Here is a 20,810-nt window from a genome sequence, read left to right on the forward strand (position 1 = left end):
AGTAACGGCATCCAATCCAATCCAATCCAATCCAAGTAACGGCCTCCAATCCACTCCAATCCAATCCTGTCCAATCCAATCCAATCCAAGTAACCGCAACCAATCCATTCCAATCCAATCCAATCCTAGTAACGGCAACCAGTGCAATCCAATCCAATCCAAGTAACGGCATCCAATCCAATCCAATCCAATCAAATCCAATCCAATCCAAGTCCCGGCATCCAATCCAACCCAATCCAATCCAATCCAATCCTATCCAATCCAACTATCGGCATCCAATCCAATCCAATCCAAGTAACGGCTTCCAATCCAATCCAATCCACCTAACGGCATCCAATCCAATCCAATCCAATCCAATCGTAGTAACGGCATCCAATCCAATCCATTCCAATCCAATACAATCCAATTCAATCTAATCGAAGTAACGGCATCCAAACCAATCAAATCCAATCCAACCCAAGTAACCGCATCCCATCCAATCCAATCCAATCCAAGTCACGGCATCCAATCCCAACCAATCCTATCCAATCCAAGTAACCGCATCCAATCCAATCCAATCGAATCCAATCCAATCCAATCACTCCAACCTAATCCAATTAACGGCATCCAATCCAATCTAATCCAATCCAATCGAACACAATCCAAGTTACGGCATCCAATCCAATCCAATCCAATCCATGTAACGGCATCCAATCCAATCCAATCCAATCCAGGTAACGGCATCGAATCGAATCTAATCCAATCCAATTCAATCCAATCCAATCCAAGTAACGGCATCCAATCCAATCCAATCCACTCCAATCCAAGTAACGGAATCCAACCCAATCCAATCCAATCCAATCCAAGGAACGGCATCCAGTCCAATCCAATCCAAGTAACGGCATCCAATCCAATCCAAGTAACGGCATCCAATCCAATCCAATCCAATCCAGTCCAATCCAATCCAATACAATCCAAGTAACCGCAACCAATCCATTCCAATCCAATCCAATCCAAGTAACGGCATCCAATACAATCAAATGCAATCCAATCCAAGTAACGGCATCCAATCCAATCCAATCCAATCCAATCCTATCCAATCCAAGTAACGGCATCCAATCCAATTCAATCCAATCCAAGTAACGGCATCCAATCTAATCCAATCCAATCCAAGTAACGGGATCCAGTCCAATCCAATCCAATCCAATCCAATCCAATGCAATCCAATCCAATCCATGTAACGGCATCCAATCCAATCCAATCCACGTAACGGCATCCAATCCAATCCAATCCAATCGAAGTAACGGCATCCAATCCAATCCATTCCAATCCAATACAATCCAATTCAATCCAATCGAAGTAACGGAATCCAAACCAATCAAATCCAATCCAAGTAACGGCATCCAATCCAATCCAATCCAATCCAATCCATGAAACGGCATCCAATCCAATGCAATCCAATGCAATCCTATCCAAGTAACGGCATCCAATCAAATCCAATCCAATCCAAGTAACGGCATCCAATCCAATCCAATGCAATCCAATCCAAGTAACGGCATCCAATCCAATCCAATCCAATCCAAGTAACGGCATCCAATCCTATCCAATCCAATCCAATCCAAGTAACCGCATCCAATCCAATACAATCCAAGTCACGGCATCCCATCCTATCCAATGCAATCCAATTCAAGTAACCGCATCCAACCCAATCCCATCGAATCCAATCCAATCCAAACAACTCCAACCTAATCCAAGTAACGGCATCCAATCCAATCCAATCCAATCCAATCGAATACTATTCAAGTCACGGCATCCAATCCAATGCAATCCAAGTAACGGCATCCAATCCAATCCAATCAAATCCAAGTCACGGCATCCAATCCTATCCAATCCAATCCATTCCAAGTAACCGCATCCAATCCAATCCAATCGAATCCAATCCAATCCAATCAACTCCAACCTATCCAATTAACGGCATCCAATCCAATCTAATCCAATCCAATCGAACATAATCCAAGTTACGGCATGCAATCCAATCCAATCCAATCCATGAAACGGCATCCAATCCAATGCAATCCAATGCAATCCAATCCACGTAACGGCATCCAATCCAATCCAATCCAAGTAACGGCATCCAATCCAATCCAATCCAATCGAAGAAACTGCATCCAATCCAATCCAATCCAATCCAAGTCACGGCATTCCAATCCTTTCCAATCCAATCCAAGTAACCGCATCCAATGCAATCCAATGCAATCCAATCCAATCCAAGTAACGGCATCCAATCCAATCCAATCCAATCCAAGTAACTGCATCCAATCCAATCCAATCCAATCCAATCGATGTAACGGCATCCAATCGAATCCAATCCAATCCAATCGAAGTAACGGCTCTCAATCCATTCGAATCCAATCCAATCCAATCCACTCCAAGTAACGGCATCCAATCCAATACAATCCAATACAATCCATTTAACGGCATCCAATCCAATCCAATCCAATCCAAGTAACGGCATCCAATCAAATCCAATCGAATCCAATCTAATCCAAGTAACGGCATCCAATCCAATCCAATCCAATCCAATCCAAGTAACGGCATCCAATCCAATCCACTCCAAGTAACGGCACCCAATCGAATCCAATCCAATCCAAGTAACGGGATCCAACCCAATCCAATCCAATCCAAGCAGCGGCATCCAATCCAGTCCAATCCAATCCAATCCAAGTAACTGCATCCAAGCCAATCCAATCGAATCCAATCAAATCCAAGTGACCGCATCCAATCCAATCCAATCCAATCCAATCCAATCCAGTCCAATCCAATCCAATCCAAGTAACCGCAACCAATCCAATCCAATCCAATCCATGTAACGGCATCCAATCGAATCCAATCCAATCCAACCCAAGTAACGGCATCCTATCCAATCCAATCCAATCCAATCAAATCCAATCCAATCCAAGTAACGGCATCCAATCCAATCCAATCCAACCCAATCCAATCCAATCCAAGTAACGGCATACAATCCAGTCCAATCCAATCCAAGTAACGGTATCCAATCCAATCCACTCCAATCCAATCCAATCCAATCCAATCTATTCCAATCCAATCCAATCCAAGTACCGGCATGCAATCCAATCCAATCCAATCCAAGTAACGTCATCCATTCCAATCAAATCCAATCCAAGTCAGCGCATCCAATCCAATCCAAACCAATCTAATAACGGAATCCAATCCAATCCAATCCAATCCAAGTCACGGCATCCCATCCAATCCAATCCAATCCATTCCAATCCAAGTAACGGCATCCAATCCAAACCAATCCAAGTAACGGCATCCAATCCAATCCAATGCATTCCAATCCAATCCGATCCAAGGAACGGCATCCAATCCAATCCAATCCAATCCAATCCAAGTAACGGCATCCAATCCAATCCAGTCCAATCCAAGTAACGGCATCCAATCCAATCCATTCCAATCCAATCCAAGTAACGGCATGCAATTGAATCGAATCCAATCCAATCCAAGAAACGACATCCAACCCAACCCAATCCAATCCAATCCAAGTTACGGCATCCAATCCAATCCAATCCAAGTAACGGCATCCAATCCAATCCAATCCAATCCAACCCAACTAACGGCATCCAATCCAATCAAATCAAATCCAATCCAATCCAAGTAACGGCATTCAATCCAATCCAATCCAATCCAAGGAACGGCATCCAATTCAGTACAATCCAATCCAATCCAAGTAACGGCATCCAATCCAATCCATTCCAATCCAATCCAATCCAATCCAATCCAAGTAACGGCATCCAATCCAATCCAATCCAATCCAATCCAATCGAAGTAACGGCACCCAGTCCAAACCAATCCAATCCAGGTAACGGCATCCAATCCAATCCAATTCAATCCAATCCAATCCAATCCAATCCAATCCAGGTAACGGCATCCAATCCAATCCAAGCAAATCCAATCCAATCCAAGTAACGACATGCAATCGAATCCAATCCAATCCAATCCAAGTAACGGCATCCAACCCAATCCAATCCAATCCAAGTGACGGCATCCAATCCAATCCAATCCAATACAAGAAACCGCATCCAATCCAATCCAATACAATCCAATCCAATCCAATCCAATCCAATCCAATCCAAGTAAGGGCATCCAATCCAATCCAAGCCAATCCAATCCAAACTATGTAACGACATCCAAACCAACCCAATCCAATCCAATCCAAGTGACGGCATCTAATCTAATCCAATCCAATCCAATCCAAGAAACCGCATCCAATCCAATCCAATCCAATGCAATACAATCCAAGTAACGGCATCCAATCCAATCCAATCCAATCCAATCCCATCCAATTAACGTCATCCAATACAATACAATACAATACAATACAGTCCAATCCAATCCAATCCAATCCAATCCAATCCAAGGAACGGCATCCAAGCCAATCCAATCCAATCCAAGTAACTGCATCCAAACCAATCCAATCCAAGTAACGGCAATCAATCCAATCCAATCCAATCCAATCCAATCAAATCCAATCCAAGTAACGGCATCCAATCCAGTCCAATCCAATCCAAGCCAAGTAACGGCATCCAATCCAATTCAATCCAATCCAATCCAAGAAACGGCATACAATCCCATCCAATCCAATCCAATCCAATTAACGGCATCAAATTCAATCCAATCCAGGTAACGGCATCCAATCCAATCCAATTCAATCCAATCCAATCCAATCCAATCCAATCCAGGTAACGGCATCCAATCCAATCCAAGCAAATCCAATCCAATCCAAGTAACGACATGCAATCGAATCCAATCCAATCCAATCCAAGTAACGGCATCCAACCCAATCCAATCCAATCCAAGTGACGGCATCCAATCCAATCCAATCCAATACAAGAAACCGCATCCAATCCAATCCAATACAATCCAATCCAATCCAATCCAATCCAATCCAATCCAATCCAAGTAAGGGCATCCAATCCAATCCAAGCCAATCCAATCCAAACTATGTAACGACATCAAAACCAACCCAATCCAATCCAATCCAAGTGACGGCATCTAATCTAATGCAATCCAATCCAATCCAAGAAACCGCATCCAATCCAATCCAATCCAATCCAATGCAATCCAATCCAAGTAACGGCATCCAATCCAATCCAATCCAATCCAATCCAATCCAATCCAATTAACGTCATCCAATACAATACAATACAATACAGTCCAATCCAATCCAATCCAATCCAATCCAAGGAACGGCATCCAATCCAATCCAATCCAATCCAAGAAACCGCATCCAATCCAATCCAATCCAATCCAATGCAATCCAATCCAAGTAACGGCATCCAATCCAATCCAATCCAATCCAATCCAATCCAATCCAATTAACGTCATCCAATACAATACAATACAATACAATACAGTCCAATCCAATCCAATCCAATCCAATCCAAGGAACGGCATCCAATCCATTCCAATCCAATCCAATCCTAGTAACGGCAACCAATCCAATCCAATCCAATCCAATCAAATCCAATCCAAGTAACGGCATCCAATCCAGTCCAATCCAATCCAAGCCAAGTAACGGCATCCAATCCAATTCAATCCAATCCAATCCAAGAAACGGCATACAATCCCATCCAATCCAATCCAATCCAATTAACGGCATCAAATTCAATCCAATCCAAGGAACGGCATCCAATACAATCCACTCCAATCTAATCCAATCCAAGTAACGGCATCCAATCCAATCCAATCCAATCCAAGGAACCGCATCCAATCCAATCCAATACAATCAACTCCAATCCAATCCAATCCTATCCAATCGAAGTAACTGCATCCAATCGAATCCAATCCGATCCAGTCCAATCCAATCAAATCCAATCCAATACAAGAAGCGGCATCCAATCCAATCCAATCCAATCCAAGTAACGGCATCAAATCCAATCCAATCCAATCCAATGCAAGTAACGGCATCCAATCCAATCCAATCCAATCCAAGTCACGGCATCCAATCCAATCCAATCCTATCTAATCCATGTTACGGCATACAATCCAATTCAATCGAATCCAATCCAATCCAATCCAGACCAATCCAATCAAATCCAATCCAATCCAAGAAGCGGCATCCAATCCAATCAAATCCAATCCAAGTAACGGCATACAATCCACTCCAATCCATGTTCCGGCATCCAATGCAATCCAATCCAATCCAAGCCAATCCAATCCAATCCAATCCAATCCAGGCCAATCCAATCCAAATAACTGCATCCAATCCAATCCAAGTAACGGCATCCAATCCAATCCAATCCAATCCAAATAACGGCATCCAATCCAATCCAATCCAATCCTGTCCAATCCAATTCAATCCAATCCAAGTAACCGCAACCAATCCATTCCAATCCAATCCAATCCTAGTAACGGCAACCAATCCAATCCAATCCAATCAAATCCAATCCAATCCAAGTAACGGCATCCAATACAACCCAATCCAATCCAATCCAATCCAAGTAACCGCAACCATTCCATTCCAATCCAATCCAATCCAAGTAACGGCATCCAATCCAATCCAATCCAATTCAATCCAAGTAACGTCATCCAATCCAATCCATTCCAATCAAATCCAATCCAATCCAAGTAACGGCATCCAAACCAATCCAATCCAATCCAATCCTCTCCAATCCAAGTAACGGCGTCCAATCCAATCCAATCTAATCCAATCCAAGTAACGGCATCCAATCCAATCCAATCCAATCCAAGTAACGGGATCCAGTCCAATCCAATCCAATCCAATCCAATCCAATGCATTCCAATCCAATCGAAGTAACGGCATCCAATCCAATCCATTCCAATTCAATCGAATCCAATTCAATCCAATCGAAGTAACCGCATCCAAACCAATCAAATCCAATACAAGTAACGGCATCCAATCCAATCCAATCCAATCCAATCAATGTAACGACATCCAATCCAATGCAATCCAATGCAATCCAATCCAAGTAACGGCATCCACTCCAATCCAATCCAATCCAAGTAACGGCATCCAATCCAATCCAATCCAATCCAAGTAACCGCATCCAATACAATCCAATCCAATCCAAGTCACGGCATCCAATCCTTTCCAATCCAATCCAATCCAAGTAACCGCATCCAATCCAATCCAATCCAAGTGACGGCATCCAATCCAATCCAATCCAAATAACGGCATCGAATCCAATCCAATCCACTCCTGTCCAATCCAATTCAATCCAATCCAGGTAACCGCAACCAATCCATTCCAATCCAATCCAATCCAAGTAACGGCATCCAATCCAATCCAATCCAATCCAATCCAATCCAATCCAATCCAATCCAATCCAGGTAACGGCATCCAATCCAATCCAATCCAATCCAATACAAGTAACGGGATCCAGTCCAATCCAATCCAATCCAATCCAATGCAATCCAATCCAATCCAAGTAACGGCATCCAATCCAATCCAATCCACGGAACGGCATCCAATCCAATCCAATCCAATCCAATACAATCCAATAGAATCTAATGGAAGTAACGGCATCCAAACCAATCAAATCCAATCGAAGTAACGGCATCCAATCCAATCCAATCCAAACCAATCCATGAAACGGCATCCAATTCAATGCAATCCAATGCAATCCAATCCAAGTAACGGCATCCAATCCAATCCAATCCAATCCAAGTAACGCCATCCAATCCAATCCAATCCAATCCAATCCAAGTAACCGCATCCAATCCAATCCAATCCAAATCACGGCTTCCAATCCTATCCAACCCAATCCAATCCAAGTGACGGCATCTAATCTAATGCAATCCAATCCAATCCAAGAAACCGCATCCAATCCAATCCAATCCAATCCAATGCAATCCAATCCAAGTAACGGCATCCAATCCAATCCAATCCAATCCAATCCAATCCAATCCAATTAACGTCATCCAATACAATACAATACAATACAGTCCAATCCAATCCAATCCAATCCAATCCAAGGAACGGCATCCAATCCAATCCAATCCAATCCAAGAAACCGCATCCAATCCAATCCAATCCAATCCAATGCAATCCAATCCAAGTAACGGCATCCAATCCAATCCAATCCAATCCAATCCAATCCAATCCAATTAACGTCATCCAATACAATACAATACAATACAGTCCAATCCAATCCAATCCAATCCAATCCAAGGAACGGCATCCAATCCATTCCAATCCAATCCAATCCTAGTAACGGCAACCAATCCAATCCAATCCAATCCAATCAAATCCAATCCAAGTAACGGCATCCAATCCAGTCCAATCCAATCCAAGCCAAGTAACGGCATCCAATCCAATTCAATCCAATCCAATCCAAGAAACGGCATACAATCCCATCCAATCCAATCCAATCCAATTAACGGCATCAAATTCAATCCAATCCAAGGAACGGCATCCAATACAATCCACTCCAATCTAATCCAATCCAAGTAACGGCATCCAATCCAATCCAATCCAATCCAAGGAACCGCATCCAATCCAATCCAATACAATCAACTCCAATCCAATCCAATCCTATCCAATCGAAGTAACTGCATCCAATCGAATCCAATCCGATCCAGTCCAATCCAATCAAATCCAATCCAATACAAGAAGCGGCATCCAATCCAATCCAATCCAATCCAAGTAACGGCATCAAATCCAATCCAATCCAATCCAATGCAAGTAACGGCATCCAATCCAATCCAATCCAATCCAAGTCACGGCATCCAATCCAATCCAATCCTATCTAATCCATGTTACGGCATACAATCCAATTCAATCGAATCCAATCCAATCCAATCCAGACCAATCCAATCAAATCCAATCCAATCCAAGAAGCGGCATCCAATCCAATCAAATCCAATCCAAGTAACGGCATACAATCCACTCCAATCCATGTTCCGGCATCCAATGCAATCCAATCCAATCCAAGCCAATCCAATCCAATCCAATCCAATCCAGGCCAATCCAATCCAAATAACTGCATCCAATCCAATCCAAGTAACGGCATCCAATCCAATCCAATCCAATCCAAATAACGGCATCCAATCCAATCCAATCCAATCCTGTCCAATCCAATTCAATCCAATCCAAGTAACCGCAACCAATCCATTCCAATCCAATCCAATCCTAGTAACGGCAACCAATCCAATCCAATCCAATCAAATCCAATCCAATCCAAGTAACGGCATCCAATACAACCCAATCCAATCCAATCCAATCCAAGTAACCGCAACCATTCCATTCCAATCCAATCCAATCCAAGTAACGGCATCCAATCCAATCCAATCCAATTCAATCCAAGTAACGTCATCCAATCCAATCCATTCCAATCAAATCCAATCCAATCCAAGTAACGGCATCCAAACCAATCCAATCCAATCCAATCCTCTCCAATCCAAGTAACGGCGTCCAATCCAATCCAATCTAATCCAATCCAAGTAACGGCATCCAATCCAATCCAATCCAATCCAAGTAACGGGATCCAGTCCAATCCAATCCAATCCAATCCAATCCAATGCATTCCAATCCAATCGAAGGAACGGCATCCAATCCAATCCATTCCAATTCAATCGAATCCAATTCAATCCAATCGAAGTAACCGCATCCAAACCAATCAAATCCAATACAAGTAACGGCATCCAATCCAATCCAATCCAATCCAATCAATGTAACGACATCCAATCCAATGCAATCCAATGCAAACCAATCCAAGTAACGGCATCCACTCCAATCCAATCCAATCCAAGTAACGGCATCCAATCCAATCCAATCCAATCCAAGTAACCGCATCCAATACAATCCAATCCAATTCAAGTCACGGCATCCAATCCTTTCCAATCCAATCCAATCCAAGTAACCGCATCCAATCCAATCCAATCCAAGTGACGGCATCCAATCCAATCCAATCCAAATAACGGCATCGAATCCAATCCAATCCACTCCTGTCCAATCCAATTCAATCCAATCCAGGTAACCGCAACCAATCCATTCCAATCCAATCCAATCCAAGTAACGGCATCCAATCCAATCCAATCCAATCCAATCCAATCCAATCCAATCCAATCCAATCCAATCCAATCCAATCCAGGTAACGGCATCCAATCCAATCCAATCCAATCCAATACAAGTAACGGGATCCAGTCCAATCCAATCCAATCCAATCCAATGCAATCCAATCCAATCCAAGTAACGGCATCCAATCCAATCCAATCCACGGAACGGCATCCAATCCAATCCAATCCAATCCAATACAATCCAATAGAATCTAATGGAAGTAACGGCATCCAAACCAATCAAATCCAATCGAAGTAACGGCATCCAATCCAATCCAATCCAAACCAATCCATGAAACGGCATCCAATTCAATGCAATCCAATGCAATCCAATCCAAGTAACGGCATCCAATCCAATCCAATCCAATCCAAGTAACGCCATCCAATCCAATCCAATCCAATCCAAGTAACCGCATCCAATCCAATCCAATCCAAATCACGGCTTCCAATCCTATCCAACCCAATCCAATCCATGTAACCGCATCCAATCCAATCCAATCGAATCCAATCCAATCCAATCAACTCCAACCTAATCCAATTAACGGCATCCAATCCAATCTAATCCAATGCAATCGAACACAATCCAAGTTACGGCATCCAATCCAATCCAATCCAATCCAAGTAACGGCATCCAATCCAATCCAATCCAATCCAATCCAATCCAATCCAAGTAACCGCAACCAATCCATTCCAATCCAATCCAATCCTAGTAACGGCAACCAATCCAATCCTATCCAATCCAATCCAAGTAACGGCATCCAATCCAATCCAATCCAATCAAATCCAGTCCAATCCAAGTAACAGCATCCCATCCAATCCAATCCAATCCTATCCAATCCAAGTAACGGCATCCAATCCAATCCAATCCAATCCAATCCAATCCAAGTAACGGCATCCAATCTAATCCAATCCAATCCAATCCAAGTAACGGGATCCAGTCCAATACAATCCAATCCAATCCAATCCAATGCAATCCAAGTAACGGCATCCAATCCAATCCTATCCAATCCCATCCAATCCAAGAAACGGGAACCAGTCCAATCCAATCCAATCCAATCCAATCCAATGCAATCCAATCCAATCCAAGTAACGGCATCCAATCCAATCCAATCCAATTAACGGCATCGAATCCAATCCAATCCAATCGAAGTAACGGCATCCAATCCAATCCACCAATCCAATACAATCCAATAGAATCCAATCGAAGTAACGGCATCCAAACCAATCAAATCCAATCCAAGTTACGGCATCCAATCCAATCCAATCCAATCCAATCCAATCCATGAAACGGCATCCAATCCAATGCAATCCAATGCAATCCAATCCAAGTAACGGCATCCAATCCAATCCAATCCAAGTTACGGCATCCAATCCAATCCATTTCAATCCAATCCAATCCATGAAACGGCATCCAATCCAATGCAATCCAATGCAATACAATCCAAGGAACGGCATCCAATCCAATCCAATCCAATCCAAGTAACGGCATCCAATTCAATCCAATCCAATCCAATCCAAGAAACCGCATCCAATCCAATCCAATCCAAGTCACGGCAACCAATCCAATCCAATGCAACCCACTCCAAGTAACCGCATCCAAGGTTGTTAAGAAGGCATATGGTGTCTTGGCGTTTATTGGTAGGGGGATTGAATTTAGGAGTCGTAGCGTTATGTTGCAACTGTACACAACTCTGGTGCGGCCGCACTTGGAGTACTGTGTGCAGTTCTGGTCCCCACATTACAGGAAGGATGTGGAGGCTTTGGAGAGGGTGCAGAGGAGGTTTACCAGGATGTTGCCTGGTATGGAGGGGAGATCCTATGAGGAGAGGCTGAGGGATTTGGGATTGTTTTCGCTGGAAAGGCGGCGGCTAAGAGGGGATCTTATTGAAACATATAAGATGATTAGAGGTTTAGATAGGGTGGATAGTGATAGCCTTTTCCCTCTGATGGAGAAATCCAGCACGAGGGGGCATGGCTTTAAATTGAGGGGGGGTAGTTATAGAACCGATGTCAGGGGTAGGTTCTTTACCCAGAGGGTGGTGAGGGATTGGAATGCCCTGCCAGCATCAGTAGTAAATGCGCCTAGTTTGGGGGCGTTTAAGAGATCCGTAGATAGGTTCATGGACGAAAAGAAATTGGTTTAGGTTGGAGGGTCACAGTTTTTTTTTTAACTGGTCGGTGCAACATCGTGGGCCGAAGGTCCTGTTCTGCGCTGTAATGTTCTATGTTCTATGTTCTATGTTCTAATCCAATCCAATCCAATACAATCCATGTAACGGCATCCAATCCAATCCAATCCAATCCAAGCAACGGCATCCAATCAAATCCAATCGAATCCAATCTAATTCAAGTAACCGCATCCAATCCAATCCATTCCAAGTAACGGCATCCAATCCAATCCAATCCAATCCAGTCCAATCCAATGATATCCAAGTAACCGCAACCATTCCATTCCAATCCAATCCAATCCAAGTAACGGCATCCAATCCAATCCAATTCAATCCAAGTAACGGCATCCAATCCAATCCAATCCAATCAAATCCAATCCAATCCAAGTAACGGCATCCAAACCAATCCAATCCAATCCAATCCTCTCCAATCCAAGTAACGGCATCCAATCCAATCCAATCCTATCCAATCCAAGTAACGGCATCCAATACAATCCAATCCAATCCAAAGAACGGCATCCAATCCAATCCAATCCAATCCTGTCCAATCCAATTCAATCCAATCCATGTAACCACAACCAATCCATTCCAATACAATCCAATCCTAGTAACGGCAACCAATCCAAGCCAATCCAATCAAATCCAATCCAATCCAAGTAACGGCATCGAATCCAACCCAATCCAATACAATCCAATCCAAGTAACCGCAACCATTCCATTGCAATCCAATCCAATCCAAGTAACGGCATCCAATCCAATCCAATTCAATCCACGTAACGGCATCCAATCCAATCCAATCCAATCAAATCCAATCCAATCCAAGTAACGGCATCCAAACCAATCCAATCCAATCCTCTCCAATCCAAGTAACGGCATCCAATCCAATCCAAACCAAGTAACGGCATCCAATCCAACCCAATCCAATCCAAGTAACGGGATCCAGTCCAATCCAATCCAATCCAATCCAATCCAATCCAATGCATTCCAATCCAATCGGAGTAACGGCATCCAATCCAATCCATTCCAATTCAATCGAATCCAATTCAATCCAATGGAAGTAACCGCATCCAAACCAATCAAATCCAATCCAAGTAACGGCATCCAATCCAATCCAATCCAATCCAATCCATGTAACGACATCCAATCCAATGCAATCCAGTGCAATCCAATCCAAGTAACGGCATCCACTCCAATCCAATCCAATCCAAGTAACGGCATCCAATACAATTCAATCCAATCCAAGTCACGACATCCAATCCTATCCAATCCAATCCAAGTAACCGCATCCAATCCAATCCAATCCAAGTAACGGCATCCAATCCAATACAATCCAATCTAAATAACGGCATTCAATCCAATCCAATCCAATCCTGTCCAATCCAATTCAATCCAATCCAAGTAACCACAACCAATCCATTCCAATCCAATCCAATCCTAGTAACGGCAACCAATCCAATCCAATCCAATCAAATCCAATCCAATCCAAGTAACGGCATCCAATCCAACCCAATCCAATCCAATCCAATCCTATCCAATCCATGTAACGGCATCCAATCCAATCCAATCCAATCCAATCCAATCCAATCCAGGGAACGGCATCCAATCGAATCCAATCCAATCCAATACAAGTAATGGGATCCAGTCCAATCCAATCCAATCCAATCCAATCGAAGTAACGGCATCCAATCCAATCCAATCCAATCCAATCGAAGTAACGGCTACCAATCCATTCGAATCCAATCCAATCCAATCCACTCCAAGTAACGGCATCCAGTCCAATCCAATCCAATACAATCCATGTAACGGCATCCAATCCAATCCAATCTAATCCAAGTAACGGCATCCAATCAAAGCCAATCGAATCCAATCTAATCCAAGTAACCGCATCCAATCCAATCAATTCCAAGTCACGGCATCCAATCCTATCCAATCCAATCCATTCCAAGTAACCGCATCCAATCCAATCCAATCGAATCCAATCCAATCCAATCAACTCCAACCTAATCCAATTAACGGCATCCAATCCAATCTAATCCAATCCAATCGAACATAATCCAAGTTACGGCATCCAATCCAATCCAATCCAATCCACGTAACGGCATCCAATCCAATCCAATCCAAGTAACGGCATCCAATCCAATCCAATCCAATCGAAGAAACTGCATCCAATCCAATCCAATCCAATCCAAGTCACGGCATTCCAATCCTTTCCAATCCAATCCAAGTAACCGCATCCAATGCAATGCAATGCAATCCAATCCAATCCAAGTAACGGCATCCAATCCAATCCAATCCAATCCAATCCAAGTAACTGCATCCAATCCAATGCAATCCAATCCAATCCAATCGATGTAACGGCATCCAATCGAATCCAATCCAATCCAATCGAAGTAACGGCTCTCAATCCATTCGAATCCAATCCAATCCAATCCACTCCAAGTAACGGCATCCAATCCAATCCAATCCAATACAATCCATGTAACGGCATCCAATCCAATCCAATCCAATCCAAGTAACGGCATCCAATCAAATCCAATCGAATCCAATCTAATCCAAGTAACGGCATCCAATCCAATCCAATCCAATCCAATCCAAGTAACGGCATCCAATCCAATCCAATCCACTCCAAGTAACGGCACCCAATCGAATCCAATCCAATCCAATCTAATCCAAGTAACGGGATCCAACCCAATCCAATCCAATCCAAGCAACGGCATCCAATCCAGTCCAATCCAATCCAATCCAAGTAACTGCATCCAAGCCCATCCAATCGAATCCAATCAAATCCAAGTGACCGCATCCAATCCAATCCAATCCAATCCAGTCCAATCCAATCCAATCCAAGTAACCGCAACCAATCCAATCCAATCCAATCCAATCCATGTAACGGCATCCAATCCAATCCAATCCAATCCAACCCAAGTAACGGCATCCTATCCAATCCAATTCAATCCAATCAAATCCAATCCAATCCAAGTAACGGCATCCAATCCAATCCAATCCAACCCAATCCAATCCAATCCAAGTAACGGCATACAATCCAGTCCAATCCAATCCAAGTAACGGTATCCAATCCAATCCACTCCAATCCAATCCAATCTATTCCAATCCAATCCAATCCAAGTACCGGCATGCAATCCAATCCAATCCAATCCAAGTAACGTCATCCATTCCAATCAAATCCAATCCAAGTCAGCGCATCCAATCCAATCCAAACCAATCTAATAACGGAATCCAATCCAATCCAATCCAATCCAAGTTACGGCATCCCATCCAATCCAATCCAATCCATTCCAATACAAGTAACGGCATCCAATCCAAGTAACGGCATCCAATCCAATCCAATGCATTCCAATCCAATCCGATCCAAGGAACGGCATCCAATCCAATCCAATCCAATCCAAGTAACGGCATCCAATCCAATCCAGTCCAATCCAAGTAACGGCATCCAATACAATCCATTCCAATCCAATCCAAGTAACGGCATGCAATTGAATCGAATCCAATCCAATCCAAGAAATGACATCCAACCCAACCCAATCCAATCCAATCCAAGTTACGGCATCCAATCCAATCCAATCCAAGTAACGGCATCCAATCCAATCCAATCCAATCCAACCCAACTAACGGCATCCAATCCAATCTAATCAAATCAAATCCAATCCAATCCAAGTAACGGCATTCAATCCAATCCAATCCAATCCAAGGAACGGCATCCAATTCAGTACAATCCAATCCAATCCAAGTAACGGCATCCAATCCAATCCATTCCAATCCAATCCAATCCAATCCAATCCAAGTAACGGCATCCAATCCAATCCAATCCAATCCAATCCAAGTAACGGCACCCAGTCCAAACCAATCCAATCCAGGTAACGGCATCCAATCCAATCCAATTCAATCCAATCCAATCCAATCCAATCCAATCCAGGTAACGGCATCCAATCCAATCCATGCAAATCCAATCCAATCCAAGTAACGACATGCAATCGAATCCAATCCAATCCAATCCAAGTAACGGCATCCAACCCAATCCAATCCAATCCAAGTGACGGCATCCAATCCAATCCAATCCAATTCAAGAAACCGCATCCAATCCAATCCAATCCAATCCAATCCAATCCAATCCAAGTAAGGGCATCCAATCCAATCCAAGCCAATCCAATCCAAACTATGTAACGACATCCAAACCAACCCAATCCAATCCAATCCAAGTGACGGCATCTAATCTAATCCAATCCAATCCAATCCAAGAAACCGCATTCAATCCAATACAATCCAATCCAATGCAATCCAATCCAAGTAACGGCATCCAATCCAATCCAATCCAATCCAATCCAATTAACGTCATCCAATCCAATACAATACAATACAATACAGTCCAATCCAATCCAATCCAATCCAATCCAAGGAACGGCATCCAATCCAATCCAATCCAATCCAAGTAACTGCATCCAAACCAATCCAATCCAAGTAACGGCAATCAATCCAATCCAATCCAATCCAATCCAATCAAATCCAATCCAAGTAACGGCATCCAATCCAGTCCAATCCAATCCAAGCCAAGTAACGGCATCCAATCCAATTCAATCCAATCCAATCCAAGAAACGGCATACAATCCCATCCAATCCAATCCAATCCAATTAACGGCATCAAATTCAATCCAATCCAAGGAACGGCATCCAATACAATCCACTCCAATCTAATCCAATCCAAGTAACGGCATCCAATCCAATCCAATCCAATCCAAGGAACCGCATCCAATCCAATCCAATACAATCAAATCCAATCCAATCCAATCCTATCCAATCGAAGTAACTGCATCCAATCGAATCGAATCCAATCCAATCCAGTCCAATCCAATCAAATCCAATCCAATACAAGAAGCGGCATCCAATCCAATCCAATCCAATCCAAGTAACGGCATCAAATCCAATCCAATCCAATCCAATGCAAGTAACGGCATCCAATCCAATCCAATCCAATCCAAGTCACGGCATCCAATCCAATCCAATCCTATCTAATCCATGTTACGGCATACAATCCAATTCAATCGAATCCAATCCAATCCAATCCAGACCAATCCAATCAAATCCAATCCAATCCAAGAAGCGGCATCCAATCCAATTCAATCCAATCCAAGTAACGGCATCAAATCCAATCCAATCCAATCCAATCCAAGTAACGGCATCCACTCCAATCCAATCCAAGCCAATTCAATCCCATTCAATCCAATCCAATCAAATCCAATCCAAGTAACGGCATACAATCCAATTCAATCCCATCCAATGCAATCAAAGTCACGGCATCGATTCCAATCCAATCCACTCCAATCCATGTTACGGCATCCAATGCAATCCAATCCAATCCAAGCCAATCCAATCCAATCCAATCCAATCCAGGCCAATCCAATCCAAATAACTGCATCCAATCCAATTCAAGTAACGGCAATCAATCCAATCCAATCCAATCCAATCAAATCCAATACAATCCAAGTAATGGCATCCAATCCAATCCAATCCAAGTAACGGCATCCAATCCAATCCAAGAAACGGCATTCAATCCAATCCAATCCAATCCAATCCAAGTCACGGCATCAAATTCAATCCAATCCAAGGAACGGCATCCAATCCAATCCAATCCAATCCAATCCAATCTAATCCAATCCAAGTAACGGCATCCAATCCAATCCAATCCAATCCAAGTAACCGCATCCAATACAATTCAATCCAATCCAATCCAATCCTATCCAATAGAAGTAACTGCATCCAATTCAATCCAATCCAATCCAATTCAATCCAAGTAACGTCATCGATTCCAATCCAATCCAATCGAATCCAATCCAAGTAACCGCACCAATCGAATCCAATCCAGTCCAATCCAATCCAATCCAATCCAATCCATGTAACGGCATCCAATCCAATCCAATCCAAGTTACCGCATCCAATCCAATCCAATCCAATCCAAGGAAAGGCATCCAATCCAATCCAATCCAGTCAAATCCAATCCAATCCAAGGAACGGCATCCAGTCCAATCCATTCCAATCCAAGTAACGGCATCCAATCCAATCCAATCCAATCCAATCCATGTAACGGAATCCAATCCAATCCAATCCAAGTCACGGCATCCAATCCAATCCAATCCAATCCATGTTAAGGCATCCAATCCAATCCAAGAAACGACTTCCAACCCAACCCAATCCAACCCAATCCAAGTAACGGCATCCAATCCAATCCAATCCAAGTAACGGCATCCAATCCAATCCAATCCAATCCAACCCAACGAACGGCATCCAATCCAATCTAATCAAATCAAATCCAATCCAATCCATGTAACGGCATCCAATGCAATACATTCCAATCCAATCCATTCCAATGCAAGTAACGGCATCCAATCCAATCCAATCCAATCCAATCCAATCCAAGTAACGGCACCCAATCCAATCCAATCCAATCCAAGTAACGGCATCCAATCCAATCCCATCCAATCCAATCCAATCCAATCCAGGTAACGGCATCCAATCCAATCCAATCCAATCCAGTCCAATCCACGTAACGGCATCCAATCCAATCCAATCCTATCCAATCCAAGTAACGGCATCCAATCCAATCCACTCCAATCCAACCTAATCCAATCCAATCCAATCCAAGTAACGGCATCCATTCCAATCCAATCCAATTCAAGTAACGGAATCCAGTCCAATCCAATCCAAGTAACGGCATCCAATCCAATCCAATCCAATCCAATCCAAGTAACGGCATCCAATCCAATCGAATCTTATCCAATCCAATCAAAGTTACGGCATGCAATCCAATCCAATCCAATCCAAGTAACGGCATCCAATCCAATCCAATCCAATCCAATCCAAGGATCGGCATCCAATCCAATCCAATCCAATCCAATCCAAGTAACGGCATCCAATCCAATCCAATCCAATCCAAGTAACGGCATCCAATCAAATCCAATCCAATCCAATCCAAGTAACGGCATCCTATCCAATCCAATCCAATCCAACCTCATCCAATCCAATCCAATCCAAGGAACGGCATCCAATCCAATCCAATCCAATTCAATCCAAGTAACGGCATCCAATCCAATTCAATCCAATCCAATCCAATCAAAGTAACGGCATCCAATCCAATCCTGTCCAATGCAATCCAATACAATTAACGGCATCCAATCCAATCCAATCCAATCCACGTAACGTCATCCAATCCAATCCGATCCAATCCAAGTAACCACATCCAATCCAGTCCAAACCAATCCAATAACGGCATCCAATCCCATCCAATCCAATCCAATCAAATCCAATCCAATTCTAGTAACGGCATCTAATCCAATCCAATCCAATCCAATCCAATCCAAGTAACGGCATTCAATCCAATCCAATCCAATCCAATACAAGTAACGGCATCCAATCCAATACAATCCAATCCAAGTAACGGCATCCAATCCAATCCAATCCACTCAAATACAAGTAACGGCATCCACTCCAATCCAATCCAAGTAACGGCATCCAATCCAATCCAATCCAAACCAAACCAAGTAACGGCATCCAATCCAATCCAATCCCATCTATTCCAATCCAAGTAACGGCATCCAATCCAATCCAATCCAATCCAAGTAACGGCATCCAATCCAATCCAATCCAATCCAATCCGGTCCAATCCAAGCCAAGTAACGGTATGCAATCCAATCCAATCAAATGCAATCCAATCCAAGTAACGGCATCCAATACAATCCAATCCAATCCAATCCAAGTAACGGCATCCAATCCAATCCAATCCAATCCAATCTATTCCAATCCAAACCAATCCAAGTAACCGCATCCAATCCAATCCAATCCAAACCAAGTAACGTCATCCAATCCAATCCAATCAAATGCAATCCAAGTCACCGCATCCAATCCGATCCAATCCAAGTAACCACATCCAATCCAGTCCAAACCAATCCAATAACGGCATCCAATCCCATCCAATCCAATCCAATCAAATCCAATCCAATTCTAGGGTGGATAGTGATAGCCTTTTTCCTCTGATGGAGAAATCCAGCACGAGGGGGCATGGCTTTAAATTGAGGGGGGGTAGTTATAGAACCGATGTCAGGGGTAGGTTCTTTACCCAGAGGGTGGTGAGGGATTGGAATGCCCTGCCAGCATCAGTAGTAAATGCGCCTAGTTTGGGGGCGTTTAAGAGATCCGTAGATAGGTTCATGGACGAAAAGAAATTGGTTTAGGTTGGAGGGTCACAGTTTTTTTTTAACTGGTCGGTGCAACATCGTGGGCCGAAGGGCCTGTTCTGCGCTGTAATGTTCTATGTTCTAATCTAATCCAAACCAATCCAATAACGGAATCCAATCCAATCCAATCCAATCCAAGTCACGGCATCCCATCCAATCCAATCCAATCCATTCCAATACAATAACGGAATCCAATCCAATCCAATCCAATCCAATCAAATCCAATCCAATCAAAGGAAAGGCATCCAATCCAATCCAATCCAACCCAATGCAATCCAATCGAATTAACGGCATCCAATCCAATCCAATCCAATCCATGTAACGG

Source organism: Mustelus asterias, chromosome 21 (genome assembly GCF_964213995.1).
Source record: "Mustelus asterias chromosome 21, sMusAst1.hap1.1, whole genome shotgun sequence".
Lineage (NCBI taxonomy): Eukaryota > Metazoa > Chordata > Chondrichthyes > Carcharhiniformes > Triakidae > Mustelus > Mustelus asterias.